The following is a 21,380-nucleotide window of genomic DNA, read 5'->3' on the forward strand; positions in this document are numbered from 1 at the left end:
AACAGCAGTTCGGATGCGGGTTCTCCCTGTAGGAAAAAGAGTTAGCCCTGTGATGTAACCCTTTGAATGCTGTTTTACTATATAAAAAAAACAACATTGTGTTAGTATATTATATGCTGTAAATAATCTTTTAGAGCAAAGAAGAAATTCTGGGTTATGTTCCGCTTTAATAAAAAGTACTAGGACAAGGAGACAGTATAATGAGTGGCAGTGTAATGGGGGTAGTGAAATAAACAGCCTCACCTACTTTTTAAAGAGACACTGAAGCGGAAAAAAAAAAATGATATAGTGAATTGGTTGTGTACTATGAATAATTACTAGAAGATTAGCAGCAAAGAAAATATTCTCATACTTTTATTTTCAGGTATATAGTGTTTTTTCTAACATTGCATCATTCTATAATATGTGCAGATTACACAACACTCAGCATTCAAAATGAGTCTTTCAGAGCAGTCTGTGAAGTAATGACCTCTCCTCTAGCAGAGAAAAAGTAAACAGTTCACTTACAGTTGAGATAATAAAAGTCAGATAACAGCCCTCTCTACGACTAAACTTAGTCGGAGAGCTTAAAGGGAAGGTTCAGGGAGAGTGGGTAAAAAATAAAAATCAATTTCCACTTGCCTGGGGCTTCCTCCAGCCCGTGGCAGGCAGGAGGTGCCCTCGTCCCCGCTCCGCAGGCTCCTGGTGGTCTCCGGTGGCCGACCCGACCTGGCCAGGCCGGCTGCCAGGTCGGGCTCTTCTGCGCTCCAAGGCCCGGAACTTTTGCGTCCCACGCCGGCGCGCTGACGTCATCGGACGTCCTCCGGGCTGTACTGCGCAGGCGCAGTAGCTCTGCGCCTGCGCAGCACAGCCCAGCGGACGTCCGATGACGTCAGCGCGCCGGCGTGGGACGCAGAAGTTCCGGGCCTTGGAGTGCAGAAGAGCCCGACCTGGCAGCCGGCCTGGCCAGGTCGGGTCGGCCACCGCAGACCACCGGGAGCCTGCGGAGCGGCGGCGAGGGCACCTCCTGCCTGCCACGGGCTGGAGGAAGCCCCAGGTAAGTGGAAATTGATTTTTATTTTTTACCCACCCTCCCTGAACCTTCCCTTTAATGGCTTGTTTGCATAGAGATAACAACTGGAGTTTCTCAACTCTTCCTGTACTGGAAACAATTAGACTGATGTATCTGATCTTAATGTTTTATTTCTTAGCTGTACTACACATACAAATCATAATATCATAATTTTTTTTTTCGCTTCAGTGTCTCTTTAAGACCATGCCTTCTGCAAAATAAATGCAGGGGTTCCCCGAGATCAAAAAATTGTTTGCAGGGGTTCCTTGAGATCCAAAAGTTATTTGCAGGGTTCCTCCAGGGAAGGTTAAGAAAGGCGATAGGGTAAAGGGCCATAGTGGTTTAGCCAGTTATTCAGATTCACATCCAGATTGGTATAAGGTGTCATGGCTGCCAAATTAAGGCAACTAAATTTAATGTAATTTCCCATACCCAAAACTGACCAAGTTAATGGTCATGTGCAACTTCTGCTGACAAAAATCTTTATCTGGTATCTGCAATATGCAGCATTGTTTCACTGCGTTTTCGCAGCACAGATGACACAGAAAGAATAGGACACACACACACCATATGAAAACAACAACAACTTGCATATACAAATCACAAATTGCAACACGTTGCACACAAGTAATACAGTTCAATAATGGCTATTTTCAATCATTGAAGCACTAATGTATGGAGTTTGCAGCATGTTCTCATTGCCTGATCTAGCATATTCTAAAAGCTGACCCATCTTATCTTACAACCTTTTTCAGTGAAGACAACACATGACCCCAACACTTTCCAACCATTTAGCTATGGCTCCTGTTCTGCTGTGTAGCCACAGCCCGAATTGCTAAGCCGTGCCATGCATGGCTTATGATTGTGTGCTACATAAATCTTCAACATGCCATCGAGATTTGCACTAAAGTGCGATCTGGACGGCAAGCCATGCTACAGATAGACAGTGTCTCGCCTTGCAGCGCGCATGTGGGAAAACACTGCAAATCTGTAGCTAGTGGAAACGGGCCCTCAGGGTGCATGCTCACACACTATTTATGTTGCACATCAGAATCTAGCTCAATCATGCATGGTAGCAAAGCAGGTAACGAGTGCTGTACAGATGTGTTGCTCTGGTATATCAGAGGGACATGCACTGTTGATATGGGTGGAAGTGGAGAGACTGTGGATGCGATATGTGTTGGAGTGGCTTTCAGCGTGCTGGGAAAGGAGAGGAATTATTTCTTCTGGGGTTACTTTTTACTTAAAAATCCAGCTTTCCAAATCTTTAAGTAACCTCAGGGACAACTGTACACATGCTAGGTTCTTGACTGAGGCAGCCCTAAATGGCATGTGTAAGTAGGTTTGGAGCTCACTACAGCACCAGAGGTGACATCAAACCACAAAAATAAGCTCTGCATAAAAGGTACATACTCTGTCTCTAACAGAAGTTCACAATCTAATCCATACTACAGCCACAGTCGTATGTTCCTATCATGGTTTAAGACCAATTTTTAAGGGAACCAATAAACTTCTCAGTATATTTTTGGATGTGGGAGAAATCATAAGGAAACCCATGCAAACCCAGGAAGAACACAGATGGTGGGTGACTCTACTGTCACTTTCTGTCTGCTACTTCAGCACTCATTACATACAGATCTTTATTCACACAATGTGATTTGCACAATGCCAGTTTCAAAAAAGGCTGTTATCGTGAACATGTCAGAACCTGGCGTTTAGCTGTTCTGTGCTGACCTGACAGAAGCTGGCATTGGCAGATCACCTCCAGCAGGGAAAATGTGGTAAACACTGGATGAGTAAGGGCACTTTTCTACTTGCTGCATTTTTGATCAGATTTTCAGATCACTCCCGAAATGTTGATCACAAAGGCACCGGAATAGTGCCCTATTTCTACTTGTGTGATTAGATTTTACCTAAGAATGTATTTTCACTTGGGTTCTGCATCCGTGTACGCATCTGTGCTATGTGAATTTGCATCTGTATCGCTTTGCGGTGCCATACACAGCTACTGTATGGTGGGGATTCAAATGCCTGCTACAGAAAACTGCAGCATGCATCATTTTTCCCCCCTTTTTTGTCAATAGACTGCTATTCCGCATCCAAAATCGCAGGCAGAAAATGACCACAATTCACATGAAGGGCTTAATTCACTAAACCTTGATAACTGATATCACGGGTGTGCTAGTGTTTTGCGTGCGTTATAACGTGCGTAACAAAAATTTGTGATTGTGTGCGAAAAACTTTACATGCGTTATAACGCGCACAAAATGCTAGCACGGTTTAGTGAATCAAGCCCGAAGTGTAAATAGGCCCTAAATGCCAATGCTGCACCTGCTGCACTTTCCTGAGTTGTGGTAGGTCTTGTTAATGGGAGAGCAAGAAAATCGCATAGCAATCTTGGTGCTAAGCATTTTTTCTTCAAAATTTCTTTCCCACTATTTTCTCCCCATTGCAAATCAGAATCGCACATCTGTCAGATGGCACAAAAATCCTGGCAGAAATGCGATTGTGGGAGTGCGTGAAATCACATGGCAGCACAATCACAAATGTGATTGTGATTCATAGTGGTATAGTGCCCTAATGCTGGGAATACAAGGTTTGTTTCTGCCGTGCCTTTTTGCTCTCGATCGTTTTTGCCGCTCGATTTCAGCTCTCGATTTCAGCTCTCGATTCTTATCTTCCTCTCGTTTTTCTTATCTTTTTCCATTCACTTCTATCAGAAATCGAGCGGCAACACAATCGAAAGGGAGATCGGGCATGGCGGATGTTATCTATCTAACCATCTAATCAGCTACAAAACGAACAGTGTATTCCCAGCATTAGGCAGTGTACACAACAGGGAATCTGTGAGTGAGCTTTTGGACAATTATTCGGCCTGATTGATTTCTCATTTGGTAAATAGTTGAATGTGAATGCCAAACCAATGTACACACATGCAGCTATATTCATTTATTGATTCAGTGGTTTGCATAAACACCGGTCATGATACATTCAGAACTGACCTATATTTGCCACCACATCTGAACATTTTACAGTCATCTCTCTTCAGTCAGTCGGCAGAAGAATGTCCTCCCAATGAAATTGTGTGATCTGATCATTTTAACTGTATTGTTTGTCAAAAGTAAGTATAGCCTCATGTGTACCAGTAATTAGAGGAGAAGGTGAGAGCAAAGCCCCTCGCTGTATCTGGAGCAAATGATTCTAGTTTGCATGTAAACTTAAGGTGCCCATAGACCTAATGATTATCGGCAGATTCGACAAAGAGACAAATTTATCTCTAATCAAATCTGATTAAAGATAAATTTGTCTTTTTGTTGATTCTGCCCATATACTACAGATCGATTCCCGTCCGATTTCAGCATGAAATCTTCCGGGAATCTGCACCGCCGCTGCCCCAATGTATAATGTTCCCCCCAGTATGTGCATTTATACATTACCTGTCCAGTAGCAGCCTCCACGCGGTGTCCGTAATCCTCCGGGTGTCTCTCCATACACGCTACTGGCGCCTAGCGTCTGACGTCGGCGCATACAGGACAGGTAAAGTATAAATGCACATACGGGGGGGGCACATTTATACATTGCAGCGGACGGGGGTTTCGTCGTCTCGTTGCTCGTTCCGAAATCGGCCGCAATACCGCCGCACACTCAACCAATCAACTTCGGCCTGACATCTTGCGGCATGCGCGATCGACTATGCGACCAATTTCCTTCCTGAAATTGTCGACTATGCGACCAATTACCTTCCCGAAATTGGTCGCTTTGTCGATCAGGCATGCACTTGTCAGCACCAATTTTAATCCAATTAGATTATAATAATCGAATTGGATGGTCGTTTGGCTGCCAAGTCGCCTGATGTATGGCCACCTTAAATCTATTTGTATGAGGCTTGAAATCTGACCAATTAAAAAACATCTTTTGATTGGTAAGATTCCAAGATAGTCACACTTAGCATAACATTTGACTGCAAGCAGATTAAGCCATTTTTATCTACACTGGGTGACAATCTCCCATCTGTAGGTTCCTTGTGTGGTCTACTGGGTACCATTGGAAAACTGTATCAAAATACAACTGCTAAACTTTGTCCCTGGTAACGCTGTGTTGGTGCTGTCTGTGCAAGGTTCTCTGCTCCCGTTTCTATAGCAATAACAGGAGCATTTAATCGATCCTTGTGTTTCTTTGTAAAGCTACACTGGCAACTAGACTGTGTCTGATTTTCTTCGTTCATTTTTTATATTCCATATTTTGAATTCATTTTAGGGAAAAATAAAGCTGCAAGTAACCAAAGGCAGAGCTGTTAGATATACATTTTACTAACCAGAGAGCTATGACAGCTCCATGTCACCAGATTGAGGCATGACATGTTTATGTCAACACAGGCAGTTCTATATAAAGATAAGATTGTGCTACAGAGCTGTAGGTTACAATACACAATGCTATGACAGGTGGCTGTTACCTTAATGTTTTTCTCACAAGCTATAGAGCAAGCTCTTTGAGGGACCCATATTAAGTGCTTTAGAGGGCTACACATTTGAACATCATCAATCTACCTCTGAATCTCTGTTGCTTGTTTGTACTCTTATCTAATATTATCGGGTTGTTTTCCATTTTTGTTTCCCTAGTTTTTTTTTATTCATTGCGTCAGGGGCATAACTACAAATCATGGGGCCCCAGCAAACCTCGGATGGGGCCCCCAATCTTCACATCCTTTCCCTTGGTGGCCCTAACAGTCTTGCAAGGGCTATAACACAAGTCATATTTTTCACACCCATAATGCCTTGTTTCCATTAAAGCATAGAGCCCTGTGGCTCTGCTCTGCACGTCACTCCCGGCGGGGAAGGGGGGACTTGCAATTCCATTCGTTACTGAATGGTATCGCAGTCTGCAGCAATCCATGCGCTGTGTTTCAGGGGTGAATCGCCACACATGGATGGAAACATCAGAGAGTGCAGTTTATGTGCTCTCTGATGTCCTTGCGATCGCGTTTCCATAAGCATGCCTGAAAGCGGGCTATATGGAAACAAGCCCTCACAAGTATAGCCACAAAAACACCATCGGCTTGATTCAGTAAATGGTGCTAACCCAGTTAGCTTGCCTAAAGACTTTGGGAGTGATAACTAGAGTGCTAATTGGGTTAGCACTGTTTACTAAATTCACAGCGCGCGCACCGGGTGCGCCGTTTTCTTCGCACCGCGATGCGCCAGTTCGCACGCACCGCGCTGTGCGTGCGCAATGTTTTGCGCGCTGTACTTTGCGCGCAATGTGAATTTATCACAATTTGTCACATCTAAACTAACTTTAGCCATGATATAGGGCTTTTCACAGGCGTGCTAACACTTAGCACGGTTTACTGAATCAAGCCCCTGATCTGAAGGATGGACCCCTTTATCGGATGTAGGGAAATAGTTGTTGGGACCCCCTTACAGCTCTGGTCCCCCTTCAGGCACTGGGGCTACTACCCTATAGTTGCGTCCCTGCTTTGTATCAATAATATGTAGCTTACTCATAAGTGCCTATTACACCTTAACTATTGTATGCTTTGTCAAGCCAATCTTATGTCTTGCTATAATCAGATAATTTGTGACCAACCAAACGTTGGCCGTATGAGTTTGGTTGGTCACATATGTGAATAATAAAGATTCATACCATCGAAGCACTCCTGTTTTTGTGGTAAGTAGAAACGTCAGGCACCAGTGTCTGCGTCCCTTAAAGCAAACCAGAAGCAAAAAGCAAACAAAAACAACTTAGAATATAATGAATTGTTTGTGTCGTACAAAAAATGAATAGTACATTAGTAGTAAAAAAAAAAAAAAAAAAAAGAGTCTCTTATTTTTATTTTCAGTTGTACAGCTATTTTTTTATAACATTGCATCACTCTGTCGTATTTGCAGTTTACAAACCACAAACCATTTTAAACTATAAAACAGGGCAGAGCTAGTGACCCTTTGAACTTCTTTGCAGTAAAATCTTAAACAACCAAGAAACAGTGAGAGACAGGTTGAGATAAGTGCTTCAGAAAACGGCTGTTTTCAGCTCAGAAAAGTTATTTTGGATATATAACAACTGAAATTTCTTAACTCTACCTGTACTGGAAAACACTATGAGACTCTCTTCATTGCTACTAATGTTCTATTTCTTAGCTGCACTATACATACAATTCATTATCTCAAGTGTATTTTCGCTACAGGTTTGCTGGTCCAGTCACAGAGGCAGCTGCTACAACATTCGCTGCTACCTTCCACCACTTTGTCCTTGCTGCCACTACCGGGCCTTTTTTTTGTCGTGTGGTCCTAGTGTTTGCCTAGTGTTTGGAACCACAATGCAGCTGCCAGTTAGAAGCACTCATGTATCAGGGTAAAAATTTGCTGAACCAATTCTGCTACAACCAAGTACACACAAAATAGGTTTCCGCCACCTCTAGAAATCTACTTTAGGCAGTTTTATACCACTTGGTAAAGATGACATTTTACGAACGCTGCTGAAACCTATCCATGTGCGGTATCGTCATTCGCCAACACTCCCATAGATTACTATTGGTACTTATCTTCCCAGCAGCAGGTGATGGTATCTCAACAGGAAGACTAACGGGAAAATAGGTGTCCAGCCGCTTGTGTGAATTACCGATTAGGTCAAGTAATTTTTCTCACATGCTATGAGATTTCTGCAAGCAGCGAGACAGAGCTAAGCATTACTGTTGCCAATCAGATAATGTAAACAACTAGTCTTCAAAGCAGTGAAAATAGAGTGGGATGTGGAAATCTTCCAACGTGCTAGGATGTTCTGTTCATTCACTTCATAAATACTGACAAGTGTTCCATAGGCTGGTCATAACATCGAGAGATAGAACATGTTTGGAGTAATCAATTTTGTCAACAACTGCAATTGATTGCTTCAGTTCCAAGTTGCATAAATATGCATAAATTGAATACAACTTTCATCAACTTGAATTTTTTGCATCTCATTTATAAACATATATTTTTTTCAATGGATGATAATGATGAGTAGATTAAATCAATGAGTAGATCAATAAATTGCAAATTAGTTGTAACTTTTGCAACATAATTTGCTGAAAAATTAGCATCACAGTGCACCCACCTACCTACGTGAGTGCACGCAGTGTGATATACCACTCCGTGCATACCTGGTAACTGCAACTGTGTGACTGACTGCACATTGTATTAGTCAAGTCAGTGCATACCTTTCACTTCATCCCCCCAATATGGACAAAACAAAAGGCAGAGGCAGGCCACCTGGCAGGTCTGTTCGAGGTCACGCTGTCGTGATTTCGTGTGGCCCTCGACCAAAGTACAGTGTTCAGAAGAAGGCACATGCCATCAACCCCCAATATTGTCAGGACGTAGTTGACTATTTAACACAGAACACCTCATCTTTCTCAGCTTCTACACGGAAGCGTGAACATACCAGGCTGCAATTTTTTCTCAAAAAGGCGATACCTAAACTGTACCGTGATGTTGAAAGGCAAGTGGTGACATCTCTGGCACACGGCGTTGGGTCAAGGGTCCATCTGACCACGGATGCCTGGTCTGTGAAGCACGCTCAGGCCTGCCCGAAGACTAAGTCAGTCCCCACACACAGCATCTCTGCCTGCACGCCGTGTGACTGCCTGCCCCAAGACTAAGTCGCTTCTCACACAGCACCTCTGCCCGCAGACTGCTTGACTGCCTTCTCCGCTACCACCAACAGGGTCCAGGACTCCATGTGGATTCCTGAATTTTTATGCTATACTACTTTTTCTGGTGCGTGTACATGCCTGCCTAATTTTTCTGGCTGCACTGCAGCTGCAACAACAAAACAAAAGGCCAACAACAAAACATGTGCCAATACCCCTTCGTGATCATTACCTTGCCGCGGTGAAGGGGCTTGCATATCACAATGAAGCAATGACCGCCGGCTATATGAGTGTCTCGGGGAGGGGGGTACACCCACGATAATAAGGTCATTGCTTCATTGTGGACAGACCAAATTTGATCAGCTGGAGAGTCACTGTTGTTCTATCATTGAGCTACCAACGCCCGGCGACCATATGGGCTTAAAAACCACCATGGCCTGCACTCTGGCCATGGTGCGCACCAGTCCAGCACGGCCATCACAACACAAACAGTTGTTTGCGGTGTGTTACACAGTGAGTTTGGTGTGTCAGTGTGAAGCAGTACTCTAATTACACTACCTGATTGATGTATACACATGCAAGATGTTTTGAAGCACTTTAGGCCTGCAATCTAGCATTCAATGTGATTTCTGCCATTAAAACGCTGCTTTGCGTCAAATCCAGATTTGTCCCCGGGACTTTTGGCGTCTATCCCACTCATCCATGCCCCCCTCCAGGTGTTAAGACCACTTGAAACATCTTTTTCATTACTTTTGTGGCCAGCATAAGTGTTTCTAGTTTTCAAAGTTTGCCTCCCCATTGAAGTCTTTTGCGGTTCGCAAAAGTTTGAGTGAACCAAACTTTTGCGGACGTTCGCGAACCCGTTTCGCGAACTGAAAATCGGAGGTTCAGGCCATCTCCAGTGTTAATGGGACAGAATGAGCGAGAACACTTTTACAAGATGCAAAACTGTACCCACTTATGTCTAAGAATGGTGCCGGTGCAAAGAGGGCTAATTAACTTGGACAACATGCTCTTGCCGTAGCGCTCCATGCTGCACTCCATCCCCAACACTTCCTGCTTCACTACACTTTCTGTGAAACAGGAAGTGTCAGGAGGATGGAGTGCAGTGTGGAGCACCAAGGCAAGAGGATGTAATCCAAGTAAATTAACCCTCTGCTGCGGCCACTTCCTCGTACATGAGTGGGTACAGTTTCTCTTCTTACGAAACTCTGCTGGCTGATCCTCATTAATGAGCATGTTATTATAGTAATGTAATCTTTTTGCTATGAAAATTAATCTGTACACTGTAACATGCAGAATGTGCATTACTTTAGGCCCAAATTATAGCACGAGCATTAAACAATGCTCAATGTGCATGCGTAATATGTTGGCGCTTTATAACTACAATTAAAAAAAAATACATAAAAAAGTGAGTAGTGTGAATGTAGCCAAAGAAATTAAAGTTCATAAAAATCTTTACTACAAACAGAGGACTGTTGCTGTGGCTGTAAAGAAAAACATAACATTTTGAAAGCAACTGACATACCAGTGGAGCTGAATTTTTTTTTAAATTAATCACAAACAGCTTGTGCAATGATTAAGAAAGTTCCCACTTATTGCGCCGCAGCATGAACTGGTGTTCAGACATCACACTGTATGTGTTTAATTTCCTATTTACATTAATTTTTTTAAAGGAAAACCTGATGATCTAATGTAAAAAGTTATTACATACCGGTGATAAAAAAATATATATATATATTTACTATTGTGTATTTATGTAGTGCAGACATTCTCTGCAGCACTTTACATGGAGTATGTAATCATGCCATTAACTGTAACGCAGAGGAGATCACAATCTAATCCCAACCATCATAATCATAGTCTAATGTCTGTACTATGGCCAGTTAGAGAGAACCAATTAACTTACGAGTATGTTTTTTGGATATGGGAGGAAGTCCAAGTCCCTGGAGCAAACACATAAATGCTCACAACAATATATGGGCATGATAAAACTAAAACTTTTCATAAAAGGAATTGAAGCCAATCGCCATCAGAAACATGTGGATAGTGCTCTCACCTTTCAGCGCTGGGTCCTCAGTTTGAATGCACTCCTTGGGCCTGATTCACAAAGCGGTGATAACTCAGTTATCACGCCTAAAAGACTTTAGGCGTGATAACCTTTGCACTGCTGAGTCAACACCGTTCTGTGCTCTTTATCGCGCGCAAAGTCCTGCCCGCGAAAGCGCAATTTTGCGCGAATTTTTATTTTATCACGCCTAAACTGAGTTTAGGCGTGATAAAGGGCTTTTCACAGGCATGCAAACACTTTCCACCGCTTTGTGAATCAGGCCCCTTGTGTCTGTGTGGGTTTCCTCCGGTCACTCAGGTTTCCTCCCGCATCCCAAAAACATACAAATAAGTGAATTGGCCTACCCCCCCCCCCCCCCCCCTCAAAAAAAAAATACTAGGATAGACCTACGGTATGACTATGTTAGGGATTAGAGTGTGAACCCCTGTGACAGACAGTTAGTAATAAGACTATAAAGGGCTTGATTCACAAAGCGGTGCTAACCTACTTAGCACGTCTAAAGTCTTTAGACATGCTAACCAGGGTGCTAAGTAGGTTAGCACCAGATTTCTCAATCAGATCGCGCGTAAAGTTTTGTGCGCAAAGTCCTATGCGAGTGCTAAGTCTCATAGGCTTTAATGGGCACTTCGCGCGGAGCGCCCTGCGCTCTGTGCAGTGTGTGCGTAAAGTTTTACGCGCGAAAAGCTCGTTTAGACGTGCTAAGGGAGTTTTCACAGGCGTGCTAACAGTTAGCACCGCTTTGTGAATCAAGCCCAAACTGTGTAAAGAGCTGCAGAAGATGTCAGTCCTGTATAAATACTAAATAATAGTAATTATAATAAAAAACACATTTTCACCAAATGCACTGATATCAATGGGCACGAGAAAACACATTTTCACGAAAATAAATATTTTCCCAAAAATGAATCAAACAGGTAAAAACACAGGACCGCTCCTCCCCTGTTCAGAAAGCTGGGTGACTCCTGTGGAACTTGTGGGGTCCGTCAGGGAGCCCTCCGTCCATCTCTGCCTACACCTCTTGCCTGCTCTGCATCTGGTTATCCTTCTGGGCTAAGTATCCTCCTTCCTTATGCAATGTATACAGTAGGCTGCTCCTTGGGCATAATTCAGGTTTGGTTTGTACACTTGGTGAGATATAATTGTATTGTTTGATATCTTGCTCTGCACATTGATTTTCCTTTTTTTAAAATTATGATTTCACAATAGCACTTATGCATTGCACTAGCACTTTTACATCACTGTCAATTCCATTATTTCTGAACACTAGTTCAATCACACAGAGTTTAATTGTGATGCTGATAGCATATTGTAGCTGGGCAGCAATATTATAATAGGTTATTGTGTCATGGCAAAAAAAATATTTTTTTTAATGTGTTTTTAATTGTATTGTACCATCATAAGGTATTGCATTAGCATTTGATCATGTTATAATAAAGATCCTGTATATAACTTCTTCAAACTTTAATAGAGTGGTGCTGTTTTTTCTTTCCGCTCTTCCCTGGGTGTACATTTTCACAAATATGTGTATTTTTCAACGCATTATAGCTCTCTGAAAATGTAACTGCAGGTGAGGAGATGTGGAAATAACTTTTACAAAAATTTAGTTAATCCATATACAGTACTAACAAAATTATTTTTGTAAAAAAAAATCTATTTTAGGCTAGGTTCACAGTGGGACGTTACAGGCGCACGTTAGTGCAGCCGCGTTAGACTGTTTGCACATGCTCAGTCAAGTTGGGGAGGAGGGTAGAGCGGCCGGGCACATGGCTAATTAATATTCACTGCACGGTGTGACATGCAGTGTTTACTTCCTGGAGCGCCGCTCTGTGCGGCAATTGGCCGGGCGGGACCACGTGATGCCGCATGCGTCCAAGAGTACGCATCGCGGCATCACGGACGCCAGAGTGAGCTGCACAACGCGGCTCACTCTGACGTCCACATCAGAGAGCACCAGGCGTTGCGTTAGGGGTTTTTAAGCAACTTTGGCTCTGTCTACTGACGGCGCTGACGTTACTCTGTCTACTGACGGCGCTGTGTGATATGATTCCTATAATAGTCTATGGTAGCACCGGCTGCGCCAAAATCTAGCAGCGCTAAAAAGCACTGCTCCGGAATGCCTTACTACAGGTGACAAGCAGTTTCACAGTGATTACTGCACAGTAACCAAGCAGCTCGAGGTGACCTAAATCCACTAGGAAGGTATAGGGGGACTTAAAGAGACCGAAAAGCACTCCTAGTAAAAAGCAATGCTAAGTGTGGGTTGCCTTCTTAACCCTCTGGGGGATAATCCCGAGCTGAGCTCGGGGTAAGCCGCCACAGAGGATTTCTCAGGCCCTGGTGGACCGATTTGCATAATTTTTTTTTGTTGCACGCAGCTAGCACTTTGCTAGCTGCGTGTATATACCGATCGCCGCCGCTCCGCGCTGATTCGCCGCTACCCGCCGTGCCGCGCCGCTCCCCCCCCCCAAGACCCCGTGCGCAGCCTGGCCAATCAGTGGCAGGCAGCGCTGAGGGGTGGATCAAGACTCCCTCTGACGTCACGACGTCGTTGACGTCGATGACGTCATCCCGATCGTCGCCATGGTGACGGGGGAAGCCAAACAGGAAATCCCGTTCGGAACGGGATTTCCTGTTTGCTTTGTATGCCGGAGGCGATCGGAGGGGGTGGGGGGATGCCGCTGCACAGCGGCTATCATGTAGCGAGCCCTGGGCTCGCTACATGATTTAAAAAATTAAAAATTAAAAAAATTTGTGCTGCGCCACCTCCTGGGCGATATAATTGTATCCCCCAGGAGGTTAAAACAGAAGGAATTTGCTATAATTCAGCTTAAAGTGAATATCTGTGGTTACCCACAATGCACCAATGCATCACTACTGAATATGCAAATTATCTCTTTATGCCCCAGAAGCCAAGCTTCCATACAGAACCACTGGTGTCTAGCAAGCCTATTGCTTAAAATTTTACAGAGCCATACCAACCCCACATGCAGACAGCCTGTTTTGGACTTTTGGTCCTCTTCAGTGCATGGCAGGGATTGATATGGCTCTATGGGATAGGGCTTGGACCAGTACAACACAATAACCAAGCAGCTCGGGGTGACCCAAAACAGCCAAGGAAGGTATAGGGGACTTAAAGAAACCAAAAACCCCTCCTACTAAAACGCAAACACAGCAAAGCTGCAGCAGTCACTGCGATTTGCTGAAAATGTTTCTGCTTTTTGTTTGTATGCAATGTGCAATTCACATTTGTTGCAAGTCCATGGGACCACAGAAAAACTTGCATATTTTGCAAAAAATTGCATGCAATTTGTAAGATGCATCCCAGGCATGCAAAGTGCACTGAAACCTAGAACTTTTCTGCCAATACAGCTCTCCAGACTGACAATAACCAGTTGACAAACACTTCTGGAATAAACTTACAAGAATCCTCAGAGATAGATTGCGTTGTTAAGTGTACAGAACTAAAGGAGATTTCAAAGATAAGATGGGGTACTATATACCAAATGTGATTGCTACTTTTCAGACAGTCTTTCGTGTCTGCTTTATGGAGGTAAGTCCACCACTTCCTCCAAGCAAATTTTAAAGGTTTTATCCACTTTTATTCTGCTGGCGCCTCTGTTCTCCTACTGCAAAATCGTGTCCATCCCTGGTGGAGGGGTGAGCTACCCCTTTTTCTCATCTACAGAGAGCGACTTCTTAGCCCTGAGCGAGGACAGGTCTAATCTCCTCACCTGCTTATACAGTGGTTGCCTGTGTGGTAACCCATGTTTGTGAGTATATTCTTCTCATTGATTTGCCTTACTTCGTTTATGTTTTAACATACACTATATTGGGCTCTCGGTTTCTCTACATTTTACTTACCCGGGGCTTCCTCCAGCCCCTGGCAGCCAATATGTCACTCGCCGCAGCTCCGGAATCCCGGGATCCCCATCGTTGCAGATGCCGACCTCAACAGGAAAAAAACACATAAATCTAGGCACATCGCCTCTAGTTAGGACATTGAAATAAGTAATTTAGGGAAAGGGAGGTGCTAAAAGTGGTGTGGCCAGAAAAATAGCAAAAATCAGTAACCCATTGCACACTCGCATGCAAATGTTGAAACAAATGCATACACAGATTCACTCATCCAGGCACCACTGTTATCCCTACACCTAAGTTAAAAGCCGGGGTCTTAGTTCACAGAAGAATGCATTATCTTGCTTAGTCACCTACACTGCGCAGAAGTACCCAGGTAAACGTAGGTGTCCTAACTCTGGCCCTGTAACATGCATAGTGCAGACATGTAAACATTCATTGCATCAAACCTCTTGCATGTTCGCACTATGCATGTTACAGAGCCAGAGTTTGGACACCTACATTTACCTGGGTACTTCTGTGCAGTGTAGGTGACTAAGCAAGAGAATGCATTCCTTTGTGAACTAAGACCCTGGCTTTTAACTTAGCTGTAGGTATAACATGGGTGCCTGGATGAGTGAATCTGTGAATGCATTTGTTTGAACATTTGCATGAGAGGGTGCAAAGGGTTACTGATTGTTGCCGACCTCAACAGGTTGGCACCTTCTGCGCCTGCGTGAGCACCTGGCCGTGCCGCTCGCCATCATGCTCATGTGGCCTGGAGCATTCTGCACAGGTGCAGAACTACTGCGCTTGCCCAGGGCGCTCCCAGCCACTGAAGCACAATTGCGAGTGGCGCAGCCATGTCCTCGCTCATGCACAGAAGATGCCAACCTGGCGAAGTTGACATCTGCAACGGAGGGGACCGTGGTACTCTGAAGCTGCGGCAAGGGACATAAAGGCTGCCAAGGGCTGGAGGAAGTCCCGGTTAAGTAGATCTTTTTTTTTCTCTCGGATGTATCCTTTAAGCTGTTTGTTTTTATTTTACAAATGGAAATGTTAAAATAAAGACAGTTCCTAAAATACAGATGAAATTCCTAAATTACATATGAAATTCCTAAAATAAAGCATGAATGCTTTATTTTAATGCATGGTATCAATTCACTAATGCTGTGTCATGTGGTATTAACATTTAAGCCTATTCTTATTTGTCACCACTCTCAGCCTGTTCTTATTTTACCTCCCCGAGTCGTCTGTGAAGAGGAAGAAGTGTTAGGGAGGGATCACATTTGTGCAGTTCCGAAATGTTTTGCTGCATGCAAAAACGTGAGTAATACTTTCCTATGGGGCAGCTGTGTTTTCAGAAGCCAGCTGCAACTCTGTATAGTGTTAAAAAAAGATACAACCTGCACTACTTTTGCACACAAAGCATGCAATTCCTCATTGAAATGCACTGGCTGCATTAAAAAAACACAAAACGTACATATGGTGCGGCCAAACGGTTGCATTTTTACACAGCTGGACCGCGTTTGCACCTCAAATGATGTAAATTGGATACAATGGAAGCCCATGGGAATGGACTATGGCTGTTCTCACTAGGCTAGTTGCCACATGGAAACACTCACCTGTCCCAAGGATTTTTAGTTCCATTGCTGTCATTCAGTCCATGGCAGGGGATCGGTCACTAGAAGAAGTATGGGGGACCTCATTGGTTTGCAAAGAAACAATGGGAATTCACCTGCAAAAGGAAACATTCTCATTGGTTTATGCTGAACCAATGAGAAATCTCCCTGTTGTTAGATAGAGTTCCTGGTTTTTTTTTGGTTTTTTTTTTTTTACAAATCAACAGGAAGCCTCATGCTTCCTGGTCTCCAGGATAATTGGGAATGGTGTGGAAGACCAGAAAAGTGGACTGGTGAGTGCAATGCAAACATATGAGATGGAAACAGCAGGTAATGTGAACGAAACGCACACCAGCACATCCTGCCATTTCCGCATCTGCTGCATTTCTGGAGCAGTGTGAACCCAGGTTCCTTAGGTAGCTTCACCCCTCCCCCCCCCAGGATCCAGTGAAGCATCTCACTGAGCAAGGCAGGGTGTGATGGAAAGCGCATCTCTGGATCCTGGAGTGGTGCGGCACTTTATATGCTCACAATATATGCTCACACAATATGCCCACAACTCCTTAACTCTCAAGCAAAGCATCCCCCTCCCATACATGCTTACTGTGCCCCCTCGAGTGGTACCCTCATCCCATTTCTATCCTCACAAGTGCTGCTTTAATTCCTTTTACCCCAAGAGTACTCAGTTATCCCCCTTGCCCACCCCCCCTTCCCCTATAAGTGCGCACAAACGGTACCCTCTACCCCCACCCAACCCCCAAGTGCACACAAATGGCACCATCCATCCCCCCCCCCTTCCCCCCAACAAGTGCTCTCCTCTCATCCAGTCTAAGACCCCCTTCTCCCACAAGTGCTTAGAAGCGCTCCCCGTCGCCACCACAACACACAGGCGCTACAGTGCAGCACCTCATCCCACTCCTGACCCATCTACCCTATTCCCAACTGACATGCTGGCGCAAATGGCATCCCCAAACCCACGCACAACAAGTACTTCTTCTGAGTAACCTTCCCTCCTCCGTTCACCTGATTGCACTTTGTTCCGTCCTAGCTCGGGTTCTGGGGGGAGGGTCTGCATTGGGGGGTGTTGGTGGTGCAGCGTCCTAACCTGTCTTATGAGTGCCCCATCCACTGTAGTTTGCCGATTAACCTAGCGCTCCCCTGCACCGTGTCCCCTCGTCCCTTCCACTGCTGCAGCCGCCCGCTCTCCACTATCTCAACCCATCCCGCCCCAGCCCGATCCGGTCTCCTCTGCAGAGGCAATCTGCTCTGTTTGCCGCTGTGACTGTCTTGGTGTTTTGGCTTAAGAATGCGCACAATTTAACAATGTCAAACACATCGGTAAATTAAAGAACCAGCTAACGCTATTACCGCAACTTTAGTGACTTGAGCCCATATCCCTGTATCATCATTAAAGTGATATATTTTGTATCCCATAAACATATATACACACATACATATATATACATTTATATATATTGATACCTTTATAGTATTACTATATCAGAACAGGTCATACATTGTATATTTATACAGACACGTTTGCTGGGACATGAGGACTGAGTTTACTATAACCAGATGTTTAGTATATCAGAGTTTACTATAAGCAGATTCTACTGCATATATATTTGACTTTGTGTGTGTGTGTTTCTAGATGCTACTAAATTATTTCTACTAAATTCTGCCTGATTCGGTGGAATGTCACTTATTGCTGCATCTCCCTATTGTCACTAGCTCAGTGGGTGTCCACTCCTGACCACTCCACTTAACTGAGCTGCTATGCAACACCTGGTCCTGCCAACCTGCTGCCCGCCCACACCCTAGCAGACTCACCCCTACGACTTACTTCAAGAATAAATGTAAGGATATCATATAAATAAAATATAAGAATAACGAAATTCCCCTAGAATTTATAACACTGAGTCTTATCACCGAAAAGCTGTACACACAGCAGATATTTGCAGGCTGTAGACAGGCACTTCCTTTTAGCAGGATTATATTCAGAGAAATAGAATGTAGCTTAGATACCATCTTTTCTGCCCTGGATCTTGAACGATTCGTCTAGTTGAAGCCATAATAGTATTATATTTGGATAAACCATACATGCTTATAACCTAAACAAAAGAAAGCCTCCCTGGAACAGATCTGTGCTCGATGAGATCGTGCGATGTAGGCGCAGAAAAAGGCGGTCGCTCATCAATCACTTGCAATAATAACGCAACACATAAGACGCGTGCCAGTTCTAAGCAGGCGCCTCTCTCCTACAGCAGGTATAGTCAGGCAGGCATCACTGGCATATCCCTGTTGGCACACTGCTGCCGGTTAGTGCAGGCTTGCCATATAGTAAAGTATATAAAGTGTTTGATCAGCATGTATGGAAGACTAATACAGTGGTCTGTAGTGGCAAATTAATAGAATCTCTGATTATTTCGTATGGGTTAGTAAGTCAGATAAATACTCTCTGTATGATATCAGCAGTGAGACCATGCTTGCGCATAATCAGTTACATACAGTTCATTTTTTTGTCCTGTTACTAAAATGCTCTGAATTTTGATGAGCTGATGAGCTGCGGACTGGTGCAGCAGTATTGCCTTTGATCAGTTATTAGGTGGCTGTTATACTGTCACAGTAACTGACAGGCAGTAGAAGCAGGTGTGATACAGGTGAGAGGAGGATGCTGACTGCCAGCAGGCAAGTGCTGCTATAGGTGTATGAGGGGAAATACAAGCAAGGCATGAGGGTGAATGATGTGAAAAGGAGGAAGAGAATATAGATCACATAGCGGATGGCACAGAGAGCCAGTCTCCTAGGCAAGGCATCTTGTTTGTTTTAATTAGCCAAGGGACTGTCTGTAGTGAGAAGGACCAGCCCACTGCTCATGCCAGAACCCCACATCTCTCCAGTTGTGAGCGCTTATCCCACTGACACTGAGGAGGTATCAGCTGGACCTGAGCGCAGCATCAGCATCCTTATACTGAGGGAAGCAGATCATTCATCAGTGGTGACTACAGAGGAGCAGCCAGACCCGTCCACTCTGTTCCCTTTACCCCAGCTGAGGGGCTCAGTCTCTGCAGCATCAGGTATGTACTTCTCATTTCTCCATTTATTATGTATACTTCTCAGTTCTCCACTTATTATGCAAACTTCTCACATTGCTGCTCCATCATAATTTTTCTGTTTATTTATACTAAGATTTCCCTGGAAACTGCTGATTTTTATGTACATGTTCCTATTGATTAGCCACAATTACTCATACATATTTAATACAAGAATGCCCCCCCCCCTCACCTGCACGCATTACTATTTCATTTATTTCCCGTATGAGGCGATATTTCTCCACATTCCGATGACACGCCGTTTAGTGTGAGAGCGGTTACAGTAAATATCTGGCTTATGTGCATCCCATAAAAGCAAACCTTAACAGCCCTCTGCGCCCCTTTTACCAGCAATGGGCTTTCACACCGTTTACACTGTTTTTACTCGCTTTCATTAGCCTGTTTCACCTCTAGTTAAATTAATAACATGTGAAATATTGTAGTATTTTGTATAATGAATGACATTAAGGTTTTCTTGTTGTAATTATTATTATTATTTCGAATTACCTCTTACATAAAAATATTCGTTTAAATGCCAGCACTACGTTCTGTGAAATAATAATATCATTTATAATAGTATTATTATAATATATATATATATATATATATATATATATATATATATATATATATATATATATATATATACACATATATATATAAACAATTTTACATCATGCAGAATATTAACGCTAAACGTGAAGCGGTACAAGACAAAACAAGCATGCATTATTTCCGTAGTATTTCCACACACAGGACCCAGCTGTGGTGCCATCATGGTGTTGGTGACACTGGGACTGGTACTTTATTCTGGTGGCCATATGTTCCGCATCCTCATCTAATCCTCTGCACCCTGTAACTAATTATAGACATTGCATGGCTGCCCCTCTCTCCATAAGGACCTATATAGCGTTCTACAGCATGGATACCCCCAATACAAGAGAGGGGATCATACACGTGTAACATACAGGAACAAACATTACATGCAGTGTATGCTGATAGTAGGCAACTACATAGGATTAGATTTCTCTCTCCTTGTATCCAGCAGTAATGTCAGCATATCTATCTATCTATCTATCTATCTATCTATCTATCTATCTATCTATCTATCTATCTATCTATCTATCTATCTATCTCTATCTCTATCTCTCTCTCTCTCTCTATCTATCTATCTATCTATCTATCTATCTATCTATCTATCTATCTATCTATCTATCTATCTAGCTCACTATCTATCTATTGCTATATTCCTAGACAGTTCTAAGCATGCATGATGTCCATTGTTCCATGAATGTGATACTTGTGTGAGTCCCATTGTGCGCATCCTCCTGCTCATTATCCCCTATGCTGGCAGCCTGTTCAGCGGGCTAATGGGCTTCTAGGGACCCATCTGATCAGTGCCAGGGAGCAGCAGCCTGTCTGCTCTCTCCCTCACCCCAAGCTCATGGTGTCCAGCTGCAATGCCACAATATCACTGGCCAGCGCTATCTGCAGTCCAATTACACTGTACATAGCTCTCAATGCACAAACCTTCACGCTACAGTAAGCTTCCCCATCTCGCCTCTGGCCACAGCTAACAAGGTATTTATGGCCAAAGTGATGCCATTCGGAGAGCAGCAGAGACGGGATCACAGCAAACAAGGGACCCGGGAAACACTGACAAATACTCCTCCAAATAATACAAATAATTATTATAATTACATTTGTCAGTATACAACGTGAAGTGAGACAGTCCATATCCCCCCCCCCCCCCCCCTCCAAACTATAAGGGTCGTTGTAAACTAAAACAACTCCATGACACAAATGATCATCACATGAAACGAGGTATACAGCTGTATACACAGGATTAGGACACCTTCTATGCAAATTAGTGCAGCTTTGATTGTATATATTGTATACCCCTCAATTCCGGCAGATAACAAGGAACAAGATTAGGAATATTGCTAACACGCCACTGGAGCTATCGCTGTAAATGCCAGCTATACAGTAGGGCACCTGCGGAATATATGTATGTATGTGTATGTATATATATATATATAATGTATATTTTTTTTTGGATGTTGGTCATTCTGGACGGGGGGCA

At 43.7% G+C, this 21,380-nt stretch overlaps 1 protein-coding gene across 6 annotated transcripts in view; it reads left to right on the forward strand.

Annotated features, from left to right (window-relative positions):
• Nucleotides 1-18,963: 18,963 nt before the first annotated feature.
• LHX9 (LIM homeobox 9) overlaps nucleotides 18,964-21,380 on the forward strand; it is a 105,379-nt gene continuing 102,962 nt past the window's right edge. The window contains exon 1 of one of the 6 annotated variants that reach the window (XM_068240069.1): nucleotides 18,964-19,282. The gene's annotated coding sequence lies outside the window, so the exon portion shown is untranslated. The remainder of the gene's footprint in view (nucleotides 19,283-21,380) is intronic. The other 5 variants (XM_068240068.1, XM_068240070.1, XM_068240071.1 and 2 more) reach the window with 5 other exon arrangements.

This window comes from Hyperolius riggenbachi, chromosome 6, assembly GCF_040937935.1.
Source record: "Hyperolius riggenbachi isolate aHypRig1 chromosome 6, aHypRig1.pri, whole genome shotgun sequence".
NCBI classification, from domain to species: Eukaryota; Metazoa; Chordata; class Amphibia; order Anura; family Hyperoliidae; genus Hyperolius; species Hyperolius riggenbachi.